We start from the raw sequence: 15,885 nt of genomic DNA, 5'->3' as shown, positions 1-15,885 counted from the left end.
TGGGGCAGCGGGAGCTTGTGTCCTTCTTATCCGCCACCAGCCTGGAAATGAGAAATCTGACCGAGATTTGTAGCAATTGCAGGGGAGCAGAAAGGCTGTTGACACCTCAGATCCATCAAAATCTCTTTTTTTCTGTGCTCCCTGATAGGATGGCAGCTGGTGCTTGGGGAGAGAGCGGTGCCCGTGTTAGTCCCAGCTCCCCAGGAGCACCCGTGCCATGGCGTGCCATGATGTTTGCAAGAACTTTGTGCAGGAAAATGAGGAATTTTGAAGGTGTCCCACTGGAAAAAGCACGATGACACCAAATTTCCACATGGGGTCCCTGCCTTAGCAGGGTGATCCCTCCAGCTAACCCAGCTCTGCTGGGGCAGAGGGCCCAATATTGTCCTTGGAAATCTCATCTCACTCCTGGAAAGCTACGGGGCAGGGCTGTGTTCCTGCCTCTGCTGAAGTGTGTTGTGCTCATCTGCTTATCGAGCATCTTTCCTGCAAAGCACGGCTGCCTGGCTCTAACAATGGGGCAGCCATCACCTGTCTGTGCATGTGCCTGGGAGGAATTGTGCGTGGGACTGAGGTCTGGCTCCCACGCTCTCAGCAGGACCGAGATTTGGTCCTTCAAAATGTCATTTGCTGAACAACAAGTAATGATAAACACTTATTGTTATTCTCCTATTTCTCCCCCCCCTCTCTGTGGGAGTAGATGCTATTGCTAAGTGACCGAACACTCACTTGACCCTTGAAAATGCAAGAGTCATGTTTAATTCATGTCTTTTATTTATAGGTTTGGGGCTCCTCTGCTTGCTGTCCTGAGCCGTGCTCTCTCCAGGAGCTGTGCTGCAGCAGCACTGGGCTCAGCCGCTGTGTCAGCTCCCTTCACGCTGATGAGGGCTTGGGGAAAGAGTAAAAAAATAAAAAATCGAGGGGAAAAAAAAAAGAAGGGAAATTCTGCAGTCAGACGGCGTGGATGCTTTCAGAGCGGCTGCAGCTCGCTGCCCACCCACCCACCATCACATCAAGGGTTTTCCAGTGGTATCAGCATCAAGCAAGGTCCTGCAAGAGAGCAGCCTGGTGGGGGGGGGGAGGGGCTATGCCTATATGTCACTTGTCCACAGCCCCACCGTGTCCCCTGAGCCCCACAGCTGGAGCAGGAAGGGCTGGGAGGATGCTCTGCCCCATGGCACAGTGCAGCCACAAACCACATGAACAAGGACATGACCCAGCAGCGGCAGGACTGAGTGAGTGGTGCTGGCTAGAAAGAATGCAGTGATGTGGCCTCCAGGATGAACTCCTGTTGGCAGGTGAGTGCAGTCCTGGGATGTGTGACCAAGCAGAAAGACAGCAACATAATCCTTCGTCCCGGTGCAGGTCTGCTTAAACCACTTGTAACGCAGATAGCTTTGGGCAAAGCATCACAGAAAGGAAATGGAGGGGCAGCAAAGGGATGGAAATGCAGTCTGGAGTAAGGTAAAGGTTTTAGAGAGGATGGTTGTGAAGAAAGCGATTAGAGGAAATAAAACAGAGACAGGACGGAGATGGAGGCTGCGGAGGGAGGGAGCATCTGGTGCTGCTGGTGCGAGGGAACGTTGCAGAGCAGGGGAATGGTGCTCAGCACTGAGATGTGCTGGAGAGGGAAGGAAAGAGTGGCCCCAACCAGAGCAGGAGGTTCACGTGCATCGATGGCCAGGCAGGCAGTGCTGGCTCCACCTGGACTGCAACCAAGCAGCACAGAACAGAAGGGATGGATGTGGAAGGAAGACATTCATTCCCACCCAGTGAATCCCCAATGCAGTTTGCGAACACAAAGGAGCTTTTGGTAGAATTCTGTCTCTGTTTTTGTTTCATCAAACAGCCAGTGTGGGGTCAACTCTTCCCTTGTCCCTTTCAAGGGACAGATAACAAGAGGTTTTGGTTGTCCCCTTGAGCTTGGCGGCTTCTTCTGGGAGGTGCTGTGGCAGATGGATGTGTTGTCCCTGGGATTTTGGTGCATTGCCTTTTGAAGATGCTGGAGAACAATCGTCATGGTGGAAATGCTGAGGGCAAGGCCGGGCTCTGGGGATGGATATCTTAGTGCTGCTGTCAAAGGCACTGGTGTTGAGAAGCTCTCCATGAGCCTTATCCAAAAAGGATGCTGCTGGTGGGGGGAATGTGCTGGGTCATGGTTTGTACCCTGGTTTTCCTCTCCCACTGCCCCTTTTCTTCTTAAAGAATAGGAAGGAATTATATCCCATCAGTGGCTTTTAAAAGTCAACCGAAAATGTCCTTTATTAAATTACCACCCTATTGATCTAGCAGTCATCCGAAAGGGGATTGATTGAGGACTTAAACAGACGCGCAGCCGGGCCAGACGCTCAATTAATGTGCATAAACGGGCAGTGAAGAAGCAATTTTCAGAGTAAGTCAAGCAAAAGATCAATCCTGTTTTGCCTCCTATGCCAAAGTTTCTTGTGTATTTATTTTTACATTATTTCATCTTTTGGTCCCTCTTAAGTTGAGCACGTTGTTGAGAGGCGGCACTCAAAGCACAGCTCAGTTCACTCAGAGCCACCACTCCTTTCCTGCAGGCCTTGGAGAGGATGCCTTCCCTGCAGGGCTGGGGAAAGCCACATCATCTCAGTGAGTCCACTGAAATCCCTGTATGTTGAACCTTGGGTGGCTCTTCCAAGTTCTGGGGAAGGTTTGGTGGAATAAAATATCCTCTTTCCTGACTCTATTATGATAACTCTAGGTGCTAAAGCAGCCGTGATGGACCTACAGCTGTTTGGCTTTGCTCTGGCTCTTCCTACAGATGCTGACCCTGTGAACAGGGCTGAAGAATGAGCCAGAGGAAAGCATTAGAAGGCAAATCACTACTCCATGTCTGGTTGTTCTGTTTGTGAGCAAACTGCAGGAAACACTGTTTTCCTTTTTTTTTTTCTTCTTTTTTTTTTTTTCTGCTGCTTCTTTTTTTCTTTTGAGATAACAAGAACCCTGATAAGAAATTCAGGTCTCTGAAGGCTGCCAGCCCGGCCCTACTGGCTCAGAGGCTTTGTTCCCAGTCTTTCTGAAGCCAGATGTACGTGGCTTCACCCTATTCATGTGAAAGGGATCATTCGTGGTTTGCAGTGATTGGAGGAGAGCACAAAGCCATGCTGCTGAGCTAAGGGGGAGAGCTGAGCTGAGTAATGCGTTGGCACGGGCTGCCCAGGGAGGTGGTGGGGTCAGCATCCCTGGAGGTGTTTAGAATGGTGGAGATGTGGCACTGAGGGACCATGGGCTGTGGGCATGGTGGGATGGGTTGGGGTTAGACTTGGAGTTCTCAGAGGTCTTATCCACCTGAATGTTTCTATGATTCTATGATCTGGTGTCATTTCATGGCCTCAGGCATCTTGGCCACAGACCTGGTGAGCTGGAGATGCCATACACATCCCTGGTGCAGACCTTCCAGGTCTTTCCATGAGGAGCCAATGTGTCTGCACAGCAGAGACACTGGGGACTCTGTGCTCCTGGATGTGCAGAACTGGAGCCCACCCCCTGCTCTGGTTTATCCTCATTCAACATCTAACAACAGTCAAATCCCCTTCACCTCCTCCAAGGGGTAAAATGAGAATTCAGTGGGCCGAAGTACCCCTGATCTGCCACGCTCAAGGAATATGGGCTCAAAAACACCCGTGTGAGCTCTTCCATCTCCCCCTCTCTCTTGCTGTCCTCAAGATTGGGTGAGTACAAGATCTGTGCTGCTGAGGCACATGGAGAACTCCTGCCCACTGCCTAGCCACCTCCTTCCATCCCACCAACCTCAGGCATTCCCTTTCACTGCTGCTCCATGGCACAACGTGGCTTTGTGCATTTCCTGCCTGAACCTGGAGCCCATGTCCTGGCCTGGCATCACCACTGAGTCACTGAGGCAGAAAGCTTCCCCTTCCCTCAACAGCAGGCAGGAGGCCACGTGCTCAGAGCTACAGTCATAATTAGCAGGAGCTTGTTGCACAGGCTGAGGGCTTTCCCTGTCTGTTACCTCTCAAGAAGCCTGTCATTATGTGGATGGAGAAGCTTTATTCCTTTTCCACTTTGCACAGCAAGGGAGTTCCTCTCCCATGTAGACTATGCTGGTTGGGATGTGCTGGGGTTGAGGATCCCCTGTGGTTTGCTGTGAAAAAGGGGCTGGAGCTGCTCGGGGAGGGGGACAGGAGGAAGGAACGAGTGGGGTCATGGGGCTGGGAAGAGCTGGAAGGGTTTGCTCAGTTTGCACTTGTTCAGTCTGATGCCTCAAGAGCCGAAGCCAGAGCTGGTGGGAGGGAGGAGGAGTGCAGCCCCTCTCACAGATTTTGGGAGTGAGGGCCTTGGGGGTCCCAACACATCTCCTCTCTCAGCCCACAAAGCCCATGGGGAGCAGCAGAGAGGAACTGAAGCCAGCAGCTCCTTTCCCCTCTCATCTTTGTGCTGCAATCCCTTTTAAGGAGAATAAATTATTGAATGGGTGAAATCTCCCGTGCAGGGTAATAAAAATGTATCTTCAATTAGAATGGGCTGAGGATTTTTTTTACAGCACCTGAATGAGGGATGTTCCTGCAGCAGATAGAGACCTCTCACCTCTTTCTCTTTGCTTTTCTAACCTGAGATCACTGTTTCTTCCCTGCCCAAGGTTGGCTGTGCTGGGATGGATGTGCAGCCTGGCAGTGGGGTCACGTCAGCGGGAGGGAGCTCGTGATCTCTTTTACACCAAGAGCTGGTCAACAATGAAAGGGAATTTTTGTTTGTTTGTTTTTAAATTTTTAATAGCACCGCTCTTTGAGTTTTCGGAGACAATATTTCATTTCAGCACGTTCCTTTGCCCCTGGTAGTACAAGCTGTAATTTAATGTGGTCTGCGTTAATAAAGGAAAGTTCCTTCTTTCTCTCTCATTCCTCTTTGAGTTGCATTCAAATAAGCGGAGCATGTCATTAATGGGCTGTGAGCATCAGGGTGTGACTGGGGTTGGTAGCATGGGGCAGGTGGGAAAGGGAGTCCCATAGCATAGTCCTGGGTATAGGCAGAAAAGGGAGCACCAAGCAAACCCTTCTGGTGGGCTCTCCCTGGGGTGCTGAGATCTCCTAGCTGCTCCTGCAATGGAAAACAACCGAAGGGCTTCCCTTCCTGAGGGCAAGTCACCAAAACTCATCTAGAGCATCACCACAGTGGCTAATGGCTGTCAATTTGGGGGGCTGGGGGAAGGATTGATTTATATGTATAGTTGGGATTTTATTTGCATTTTAAATCACACTCTTCGGCTAAACTAATGGACCCCCTATTTATAGATGGCTTCAACATAAAGTGACTGCTAATTACTACAATTAATATAGCGTTAAAGGCTTGCCAGCCAACTCCACTGCAACTTGTATCGCCTACTCATTTTCAATTAAGGCACACTGACAAGTAAAATACGTAGTTATTAAGAGCAGAGCCCTGTTGTGTAATTACATTTTTCTAAGGTCATTAATCTCCTGCAATATACAGTTGTGCACCCCGTGGCTGGAGGGGGGCAGTTTGGAGGGGCAGCCCATGCGAGGGATGGTGGTAGCACTTAGGGAAGGATAGTGAGGTGAGACTCTTTCCACTGTGCCCTCAGTCTGTGGATGCACAGAGGATGCCCATGGACTACCATGGGCTCCCATCCTAGGGCATGCTCGTTGCCCTGTGGAAACGTATTTATACTAAGTGTTCATCTTTCATCTGACAGTCCCTGTGGGTCCCTTCCAACCTGGGATATTCTATGATTCTATCCCCCGATTTATTACTATTTCTCAAGTTCTTTGGGCTCACCCAGGCTGGGCTGCCTATTGAACAGGGCATTTTCCTCCCCCACAACCAGGGAGGAAAGTGGGCTGCACACTTTCAGGGATCAGAGGGAGAGCAGAAGAGCTGGGGAGATGGAGACCTTCTGTGGCAGGGATGGAAGCAGGCCCTGCACATCAAGGCTGGGGTGGGGATTGTGGACAATGCTAATGATGAGGCTGAAACCTCTCACTAAGCCTGTGTATGTTAACTCAAACCCTCAACATCATAACCTCGACTTGTCCTCTCTCTGGCCCCAAGCTTTGCTTGTGTGATGCTCTGTGCATGGAGGGGGCAAAATGGGGGGCAGCTGCTCTGTAAAGTAAAAGGCAAACAAAATAAAGACAAAGCAAGTGTAAAGAGAGGCTTATAACTGCAAGCAAGCACACAAACACGTGGAGCAGCGAAGGAGCATCAGCTCCCTAATGCCTGTAGCAGCAGCTGGTGAAATCATGCGCAAAACATTGCAGCATTAGGGCACACGTGGTGACAAGGTGTAGTGCTGTGATTATAATAAAGTCAGACACGGGCCTTTAACACGTTCAGGCTGATGCTTTGATTGACTGTCTGAGAGTCAGTGTTGGCGAACATGAGCCTGTCTGCTCCTCCAGGGCTGGAGCACCCAGCATGGCCCTAAGCACTGGGCAGCACTAAGTCTGCATGTCCTTGCTTTGCTGCTCTGCGGGACATCGTCCCCAGAAGGGAATGGCTTCTGCCTCTGGACCACAGATGCAGGAGGGAGGCCTCGCTCAGCTCTGGCTCATAGGTGGGCAGTCTGGGTTTGGATTTGCAGTTTAAGTGCTGATCCCAGCTGAAGGTGAATGCAACCACAGCAGGCTGCTCCCAGCCACTGTCACACTGCCCACTGGGGGCTATTGTGAGTTACGGATGAGCAGAAGAGAGGAGCGGGCATTAACCATGGCCAGACAGGCTGCTGGCTTGTTGATTCATTTGGCAGTAATCCCCTTGATCCCCTGCATCATGCCTTCACACAGCAGTCCACGTTGTTTCCTAGGTGAGAGCAGGAGCCCTTGCACAGGCAGTAACACCTGCACAGGGAGTAGCAGCCCATGGGTTGTAACACACTGCACCAGCACCCAGCAGTTCCCTGATGGCAGTGACAAGGCAGAGGTGTGATGAGCTGCCCCTTCCATCCCCTCCCTCCTGGCTCTTTCCCATCTCATTGCTTTGTGGTTATGAATAATGTTCACCTGGATTTAAGGTGCTTCTGAGGAGGTTTCTAGGAAGAGATGCCTTCTGCCCACTAAATTACCAGCACTGCTTTCTCTGCTCACCCCAGAGATCAGATATGTGCCTTGACTGACATGAAAACTTCCCAGCATTGAAGGCTGAAAGAGACAAATGAGCAATTCGACAAGAAATTATCCTCTGGATTTCCTTCTCTCCAGTCTGTTTAATTGGGTGAGCTCAGGGTGGCTCTAATTGCCATGTGCAATGCACAGCTTCACCCTCTCCTCTGAATTTTTGGCTCAGCCTTTCTCCTTTCCTCCTCCTCCTCGTCCTTCCCAGCACCATTTATCTTCCCCCTCCTACAACATCTTTTCTTAATTTTTCCCCAGTCTGTTTTGGAAGCAGTAAAAAGCCAAAGCACAAAGGCTGGAGGATGCTCCCCTATCCCTTCTCCTGCTTCTCATTTCCATGGGGCTGGAGACCACACTGGGTTTGTGGTCACCACGTTTGCACGTGGCAACTGTACTGCAAACCTTGCACCCACCTCATTTCTCTTGGCTTTTGCTTGGCCTCATCCCAGAGTCAGCATTTCTGGGTTACGTTATCAGTGCTGTGAATCAGGAGGAGCATGGTGTGCTCCGAAAGAGGTACCTGGTACCCAAGGGTGGTCCCACAAAGGACTCTGAGATGCTCTCAGAGGGCCACAAGGATGGGGGGGATGGGTTCAAAGCCCACCTCCACCTGGCTTGGAGTATTCTGCCCATTGCCAACGTCTCCCTCCTCTCTCCCCCTTGCCAGAAGAACTTTGTGGTGTATTTCACGCTGGTGGCTGAATTTCATTTCCATGTCTCATGGAAACACGAGAGAATGCACAAGCCCTCTCCTTGGCCAGCAACGACAGATTTGTGGCTCAGCTGTGGTCCCCAAGGACACAGCACAGGCATCCGAGCAGCACGCACAGCATTATGATGAATGAGGGATAATTTAAAATGGCACCCGACGTCCAAATTCTGTTTGTAATAAATACATGAACCAGTTAAAAATAAATTGATTAGCCAAGGATATCCTCTTAACACTCTTTAAACTCTAACATCTGTTTGTAATAAATAATTCAGGCAGTAGGTATTAATGAGAGGCCAGGCGTGCTGGGAAGGGGGGGCTGCTCAGGAGCTCTGCAGAGATGCAGCGCTGCCAAGAAGCACGAGATGGAGAAGCAGCTCTGTGCTGTCCCAGAGCCATGGGCACACAAACCATTGCACAGTGGAGAAACTGCAAAGTGAGGTGTGTGCAAGGGGTGTGCTGAGGGTGTACCAGCAGGCTGCATGGCCATGCCCTGTGTGTGGTGGAACCTGCAGCCTTGCTGTGTTAGGTTTAGCTGCATGTACAGCCACATGCAGACATTACACCATGGAATCTGTTGCATGTGGTGCATGCGCATTGTGACCACATGCAGGCTCTATGCATCAGAACCCGTTGCATTTGTTGCATGTACACTGTGACCAGATACAGGCACTATGCTATGAACCTGTTGCATTTACTGCACGCACACTGTGATCACACACATGAAGGGTGGAGTGCCATCAGGGCACATGTACGCGTTCTGTGCATCGGGATCCCATTGAGGAAGCAGGAGGATGGAGCTGGGAGCACAGCCCGGGCTCGGGCAGCAGATCTGGATGTCACAGACTGATAATTGTTGGGTTTCTCCTTTTTTAATCAGTGCTAACAGCTGCTGTGCCCAATCCACGAGGGGCTGCTTCTGGCACTTGTACTGAGCCATCAAGCCCAGGATTTTCTCCCTGCTCAGATGCTGGAGCCAGCTGGAGTCAGACCAAAGCTGAGGGTGAGTAATGAGCCGTGGGGATGTGGGGGCCACCCAGCAGCTCCAGGTGGGGAACGGGGACAAGGGATGTGTCTGCTGGCACCCAGCCAGGCTGCTTGCGGTGCTCCAGTGCCGGCAGCATCGCTCTGCCTGCTAGGAGCCCAAGTCCTTCAGCAAGGATACACCAAGAGGGGCTGTCCAGATCCCAGTTAGCTAGTTCTGAACTCGTCCTGCAGTCAGGAATGGAGCTGGATGGGAGCTAAGTACCAAAGCACCAGCCCAGGTGAGGAGCTGTGCATGGGAGGGCAGTGATGAGGTGTCTGGCGTGGTCCATCCTGCTGCAGCTCCCAGGGCTGGTCAGGGAGGTGGTTGGAGGGACTGCGAGGACAGGAGGGGATTGGATGTGTGTGGTTGTCTTCTTGTGTTCCCAGCTGCAAGGACAGTTCCTAACTCTGCTTCAAGTTTGCACCTGTGAGCATCAGTCCTTGCTGCTCCATCCTCTGCTGAAACACCTCCCTGTGCACCCGAGGCCACACCGAGGTGCTCTTCCCATTAATCACCCCCTCCGATTGGTGTCTGCTGAGGAATTAAATCCATTTGTCATCGCTGCCCTGATCCAATCCACCCCTATCCTATCACTCTTGCCTTGCAGGGCTGGCAGCTCGTGGCTGCCCCAGCACTGTCTCCATGGCCTCGGGCACTGCAGGGACAGTCCTGGCTCCATCAGCTCACAGAGATCCCAGGCGTGCCGGGGTGGACCATCTGGCCCACCTCTCTGCAGCCCTGTCACAAGTTGGGACCCCTCTGACATGCTGCAGGTGGGGCTCACTGGTATCAGAGCCCCAGTGAAACATCCCCACTGGGGAGAGTCCACCAAAAAGCAAAGCCTCTGGCATCCTCCCTGTTCCCCAGTGACCAGCAGCAGTTTGGCTGGATTGCTCGGAGCAGCTCAGCACCCTGCAGCACCAGGAATGCTGCTTGTACAGCAACAGGTGCATCCCCACCCTCCTCCATCCCCAGCACTGCGCTGCCTCAACACACTCCCTAAAATCCGCTCTGGCTGCCAGCACAGCCCCTGGGAGCATTCCCCTGGCAGCGAGCAGGAGCTGCTCATTAATTAGCCTCCCATTCCTCCCGAGCATCCCCTGCAATAACACGCAGCTCCTGCCTTTTAACTACCAACAAGCAATCACTCAGCCTCCAATAAAGAGAGAAGGAACAAGCCCCTGGTTGTGCTGTTAGCAATCATTTTCCTGGCTGTTTACCTGCTCCTGTACTCCTGTTTTTCCCTGAGTAGCCCCACTTTTGGTAGGGAAAGATGAGAGTACCAACCCTACTGCCCTCAGCCCCATGCTTACAGGGTGCTGTGCCACTTCCACCCCCTCCTGCTTGCCCCCTGTGCTGGTTTAAGCTCATGGAGGATGCACCCTTACGGTGAAAGCTTTCCCCTGCTGGGTGCTTATCTGCATTCTGGCATTTAGCTTGGAGAATTGTAAATCCTCGTGGCACTTTGTGGCTGTAGGAAATTTGGGAGTTAAGTCAGGGCAGCGGCAGGCATGGTTATAGGGATAGGGGGCAAGATGGGATGGGATGGGGGAAAGGCTGCAGATCTGCAAGACAAAGGGCTGAAAATGTGAATGTAATTGGGGGGGTGGGGTTGCGTTCATCCTAGGAGCCCTGTGTCAGCCTTGGGAAGGCAGGCTCTGCCCCTCAGCACCTTCTTGCAGTGATGAAATACGGTCCTGTCTGAGACGTCAGCCTCGCTGGGCTATTCCCAAGGAGCCAGCTGTTTTCTTCTCTTGTTGCCTGTAAATCCCCGACACGCTTAAAGCCTTTCTGCTGATAGGGAGCCTAACTCTGAGCCCTGAATAAACCTGCTGAAACTCTCCGGCTTAGCATGCTGAATGTAATGTTCTTAGCCAGCCTCATCATGGCAAATCTCCATATTTCTCAGGGATAAACACTCACCTCTCGTCCCTCTGTCTTTTGCTTTATGACCAAGTTCCCACTGCAATTGCTGCAGGGATGCCCCCATTCCCTGCTCCTTGCCAGGATGCCAATGCTTTCTGCTCCCCAGCCCCTGTCTCGGTGCAGTGTGTGAGTGGACAAGGGAAGAAAGGGGTTGGGGAGCTGATGGGAGGAGGAGAGAGTCAGGCAGAGATGGTTCCTAAGGCACTGGAGGGAAATGAGGATGTAGATCACCAGAATTGGCTAGGGACAGGCTATAAAACAAAAATAAAAAGGTATTATAATTTATGATGCACAGTAAAAATATCCTAGGAACCGGGTTATGAAGAATAATTCATTCTCTCGCCAACTCCACGCATTTTTAAAGATGATAAATGGCATTATGAGTCTTCCTGGTATCTATGAGAGCTGGAACATTCAGCCCTGTCCGTATCCCCCAGCAGCACACGTTAACACCCACCATTCAGCACTGCAGGAACCCAGCATCCTCCTCTGCTCTGCTCTGGGAGCTGTTAGTCCTCCCCAGCCCAGGATGCAGATCCTCCTGCCCATCTTGAGCTGCTTTTGCCTTCTGTGTGGTGCCTGAGCAACTCAGGATGCTGCGGCAGAGATGCTCAGAGGAACCTCTGGATTGCAATTCCGTGCAGGGTGTGTGGTTCAGGGGAATGGGAGAAATCCCTTTGGAGATGGAGCAGCTCGCCGTGTGCTGGGCTGACCCCTCGTGCTGGAGGAGCTGGGCTTCACCCAGCTGAGCACTGGAAGGGGCGGTATAAATGGGGATTAGTTGTTCACAAGGTAGATTTAAAGAGTTAGGGAAGGAGAGTGGAGCCAAAACTTTCTCGAAGCCTGCACAGAGCTTTGGCATCTTTTCCCTCCCCTCCGCACAAAGACAGCCCGCTGGGTTTTTTCTTTGATGAGAGCCCTTGATGCCTCCGTGCCTCCAGGCATTGAATAAAAGGCTTTAATTACCCACTGCCAGGCACGGCAGTGCTGCTGACAGCGGGGAGATGCCTCCTGCCCACACCTCGGGAAGGAAAAGCTTCCTGCAGGAACAGCCACTCCCGGTTCGTGTGTGCAGCAGCGTCTGCTCATCCAGCCCATGGGTAGAGCTCAGGATTTGCTCTCCGGGGGGGATGCTTGCCCTCATGCGTTGGGTTTGGAGCAGGAAGAAGTGCGACGGAGCCTGGACCCTGGGGTTGCATCACCCAGCACTCCCACTGCCCAGACTTAGGGGACAAACAGCAAGTTGTGCATGGCAGTGAATACACCAGGGCTCGGGGGCTCCCATCATAAGTTCATAAGTTCATAAGTTCATAAGATTGGAAAGGACCTATAAGATCATCTAGTCCAACCATCCTCCTATCACTATCTCTACCCAACTACTAAATTAAGTCCTTAAGCACCTCATCTAAACGCTTCTTGAACAGCGCTAGGGATGGTGCCTCAACCACCTCCCTAGGCAGGCCATTCCAGTGCCTGACCACTCTTTCAGAAAAGAAATGCTTCCTGAGGTCTAATCTAAATCTTCCCTGGCGCAACTTGTGGCCATTCCCTCTCGTCCTGTCATTACTTATCAGGGAGAAGAGGCCTACCCCCTCCTCACCACAACCCCCCTTCAGGAAGTGGTAGAGTGCTATAAGGTCTCCTCTGAGCCTCCTCTTCTCCAGACTAAACAATCCCAGCTCCCTCAGCCGCTCCTCATAAGACTTGTGCTCCATCTTTCACCGATATTTGCATTAGGAAGGATATAACAAGTCTGACTTTTCTTGCTTTGGCCAAGAGCTGCAAAGCACACGAGCTGTGGGCTGCCAGCTGGCCAGTCACAACCCTTGGATGGGCAGCAAAGTGGGAGTTGGTGGTGCCTGGAAGCTTCCATTGCAGCAAACCCTCCTCGGAGCTCCAGATCCAACCCCACTGCTGCTGTGGTCCCATCCCTGCAGGCTGAGAGCGAAGGCATCTGCTCCAAGCAGCTAATCCTACAGGGAACTGTCTGCTTCCCAGCACCTGGTCCCTGCTCAGTCCCCTCCTCTGCATACACAGAACCTATTAAGCACAGACAAGCCTCAAGTATTCCCCAAATGAGTCATTAACCAGGTCCTGGTAACAGGTGTTCCCTTAAAAAGTCCTCTGAAGCCTTCAGAAACAAGGGGAGCGGGAGTGCTTGGCTTTCATCGTGCACCAAAAGCAGATTTATTTTCGCAGCAGGATGGCAGGCTGCCGCGTCCGATAACAGCACGCAGTGCCGCCGGGAGGTGTGCGCAGCCCCGGCTGCAAGCGGGACCGTGCTCCCAGCGCTGCCTTCCCCGCTCCTAATTTCTTAATCTAGTTTGGAATATTTTATTACTCCCGGCTCTCATCTGCTCGGTGCTCCTCGTTGCCTCCTCCCTTCTTGCTCCGATTAAATTATGCGCTGCAACCGATTGCTTTCACCCGGAGCTGCTCCACCTTCTGCTCCTCTGTTTGCTGTCTCGGCACGCGATGCTGGGCGGTGCGGCTGAGTGCTCAGAAAAGGAGGCAGTGCTGCTCCCTCTGGGCCGTGGTCCCTGGTAGGGATGCTCTTTGTATGCTTTTAAAGCCAGGAGCTCTCTGGTGCTGCGCATTCATCTCTGCATCCCATTGCCTTCTCTGCCAGATGCCTGCTCCCACCTCTGTGCAACCTGTGCCCAGGCTCAGCCCTTCCAAAGCAGAAATGTGGGCCTTTGGAGAGCAGAAGTGGTGTTTTCTAAGAGAATCTGCTCCTTTCTCTGTGCTTTTCCACTGAAGAAATCTTAATTTCCAGGCAAGTGATGGATGTGACAGCAGGATCCCCCCTCCTCACTGCCCAGCTCTGCCTTCCCTGCCCCAAGGTTTTCATGTGCCTTTGTCCATCTGTTCTCCCGAGGACACTGCTGGGGCTTGGCTGTCCATCGCGCGCTCAGGACCGTGCCTCACAGAGCACCATGGACCAAGCAGCGCCGGCACCGAACGCACACGGTGGCAATGCCTGAGAATTCAGTGCTGTGAGGACAGGTTTAGGAAGAGCAGGTGGAGATGGGATGAGCTGCTCAGGCAGACTTGAGGGATTCATCCCTCTGCAAGGAGCTGGAGGAACTGAGCTGTGTCCTGAGCCACTTAGGGCTGAGTTGGACCCATGGAGGCTGCCCCCTCCCTCCTCCTGCCAGCCCCCCCCACGGGCAGCCCTGCTGCTCTCGGCTCAGCTTTGTTTCCACTTGGCTTCTCTCTTTGTTTGTGTTCATGTTGATGTACCCATCGATTTATTGACGGCTGCGCATCACTCACAACCCTGCTCACTCTGGCTACGTGGAGCACTGTGTTCCCATGCAGCCACTGCTGGAGAAGCCCTTGTGAGCACCTCTGCAATCCCCTTCCCCCCCATGCTGCCACGGGGTGCAGCCCATGGGGGCTGATTTAAAAGCCACAGGGCTGGAAGCTATGGAAGTTATTAAATTGCCCAAACTCACCCATGTGCTGCAGCATATTCTGCAGTGCCTGTCCCAGCTCTGGGAGCCCCCTCCCAGGGGCTGCAAAGGATCTCAGGTGCAAGGAGAGCAGCTCAAATACGTATTTATGGCAGCACAGCAGCAGAGGGAGGGAGGAGGAGGAAGGTTTTGTGCTGCTCTAATTGGTTTGGGGGAAAGGTAGCATCTCTGCCACCATGGGCAGCAACAAAAGGGATGAGAATGTGATCTGTTCCTGCAGGAAAGAAAAACAAACAAACAAAAAAGAACCAAAAAGCAGAGAATTTAGGGGAATATTCCATGGTTGCATGAAATTGAATGTTAACTTAAGGAATGAGAGGAGGGCAGACAGTGAAGGTGCTTGGCAGCTGAGCGCCCACCCCTTCCCACCTCCTGATGGCTTCACGGCCACGGGGATGTGAGCACATGATTTCATTTTGCTGCCACCAATAGAACTGGTGTCAAAGGGATGGAGGGAGGGAGCAGGCGCTGAAGATGGGTGGGGATGTGTCCCGTTGGTGACAGTTGAAGGGGGAGTGAATAGCAAACAGAGGTGGTGTGTATTTTGGCAAGATAAACGACACCCAGAAAATATGCTCCTTGCAAACTTTGCGGGGATAAAAATGATTTAAAGAGGCACTGTCAAGATAAAAATCATATCTATTCAAGGAAAACTCCTCACAAGTGTTATTAATAGTGCCCAAGATTGTTACACTTGGAAGGGCCTTGAAATATTACATTTGCTTTTTGCTGTCAGTGCTGCCCAGTTTAATTTCTGCAGGGCGCTCAGCCAAAGGGCTCAACAAAGGGTTCAGTGGCAAGTGCTGGAGCAAAGGCCGGGCCACAGGGTCACAAAGCCTGGCTGTCCTTACTCCAGCTCTTCAGCATCCCTGGCATTTCTGGATGCATTTCTCCACCACATTCTCAGGATGGAAGAATCTTCCCACATCCCACACTGCTGTTGAGCTGAAGGCAGAAGGGAGTAATGATGCTTTGCTGTGTTGGCCCCAGTGTTGGTGCTGCTGGATCCCTGCACTGAGCTCGTGTTTGTGCCCCATAACCAGAGGCATGATCAGGTGAGGCTTCAGCAACACTGCCTTGCTTATGTCCCTTGGGAAGCTTTGACTGCAAGATTAAAGGCTTCTGTGGCATCACAGACCTCCTCCCTGGGTGTTTAATTACAGGCTGTAATCCACTTGTCTCCTAATCTTCTCTTTGCTCACATCAAGGCACCACTGGTCCCCATGGACAGGGCTATTGCCATAGAGAAATATCACTCCTTGCTCCAGGCTCAGTGTTGGGATTGGACTTTCCTTCTTCTCCTTCTCCTTCTCCTTCTCCTTCTCCTTCTCCTTCTCCTTCTCCTTCTCCTTCTCCTTCTCCTTCTCCTTCTCCTTCTCCTTCTCCTTCTTTCTCCTTCTCCCTCTCCCTCTCCCTCTCCTTCTCTTTTCCCTTTCCCTTTCCCTTTCCCTTTCCCTTTCCCTTTCCCTTTCCCTTTCCCTTTCCCTTTCCCTTTCCCTTTCCCTTTCCCCTTTCCCTTTCCCTTCCCCTTCCCCTTTCCTTCTCCTTTTCTGTTTTTAATTCTTCCCTTCCCTTCCCTTCCCTTCCCTTCCCTTCCCTTCCCTTCCCTTCCCTTCCCTTCCCTTCCCTTCCCTT

General features: G+C 52.0%; 1 protein-coding gene across 1 annotated transcript in view; it reads left to right on the top strand.

Moving 5' to 3' along the window:
* The first annotated feature begins 10,022 nt into the window (after nt 1-10,022).
* The window catches only part of MLN (motilin), a 40,776-nt gene continuing 34,913 nt past the window's right edge, over nt 10,023-15,885 (top strand). Inside the window, exon 1 of the mRNA XM_065740341.1 lies at nt 10,023-10,026. The gene's annotated coding sequence lies outside the window, so the exon portion shown is untranslated. The remainder of the gene's footprint in view (nt 10,027-15,885) is intronic.

Source organism: Cyrtonyx montezumae, unplaced genomic scaffold, assembly GCF_038088225.1.
Source record: "Cyrtonyx montezumae isolate F1298 unplaced genomic scaffold, pur_monq_1.0 scaffold_26, whole genome shotgun sequence".
NCBI lineage: Eukaryota > Metazoa > Chordata > Aves > Galliformes > Odontophoridae > Cyrtonyx > Cyrtonyx montezumae.
Note: the sequence above shows the minus strand (reverse complement) of the source record. Positions and strands in the feature narration are given on the sequence as shown.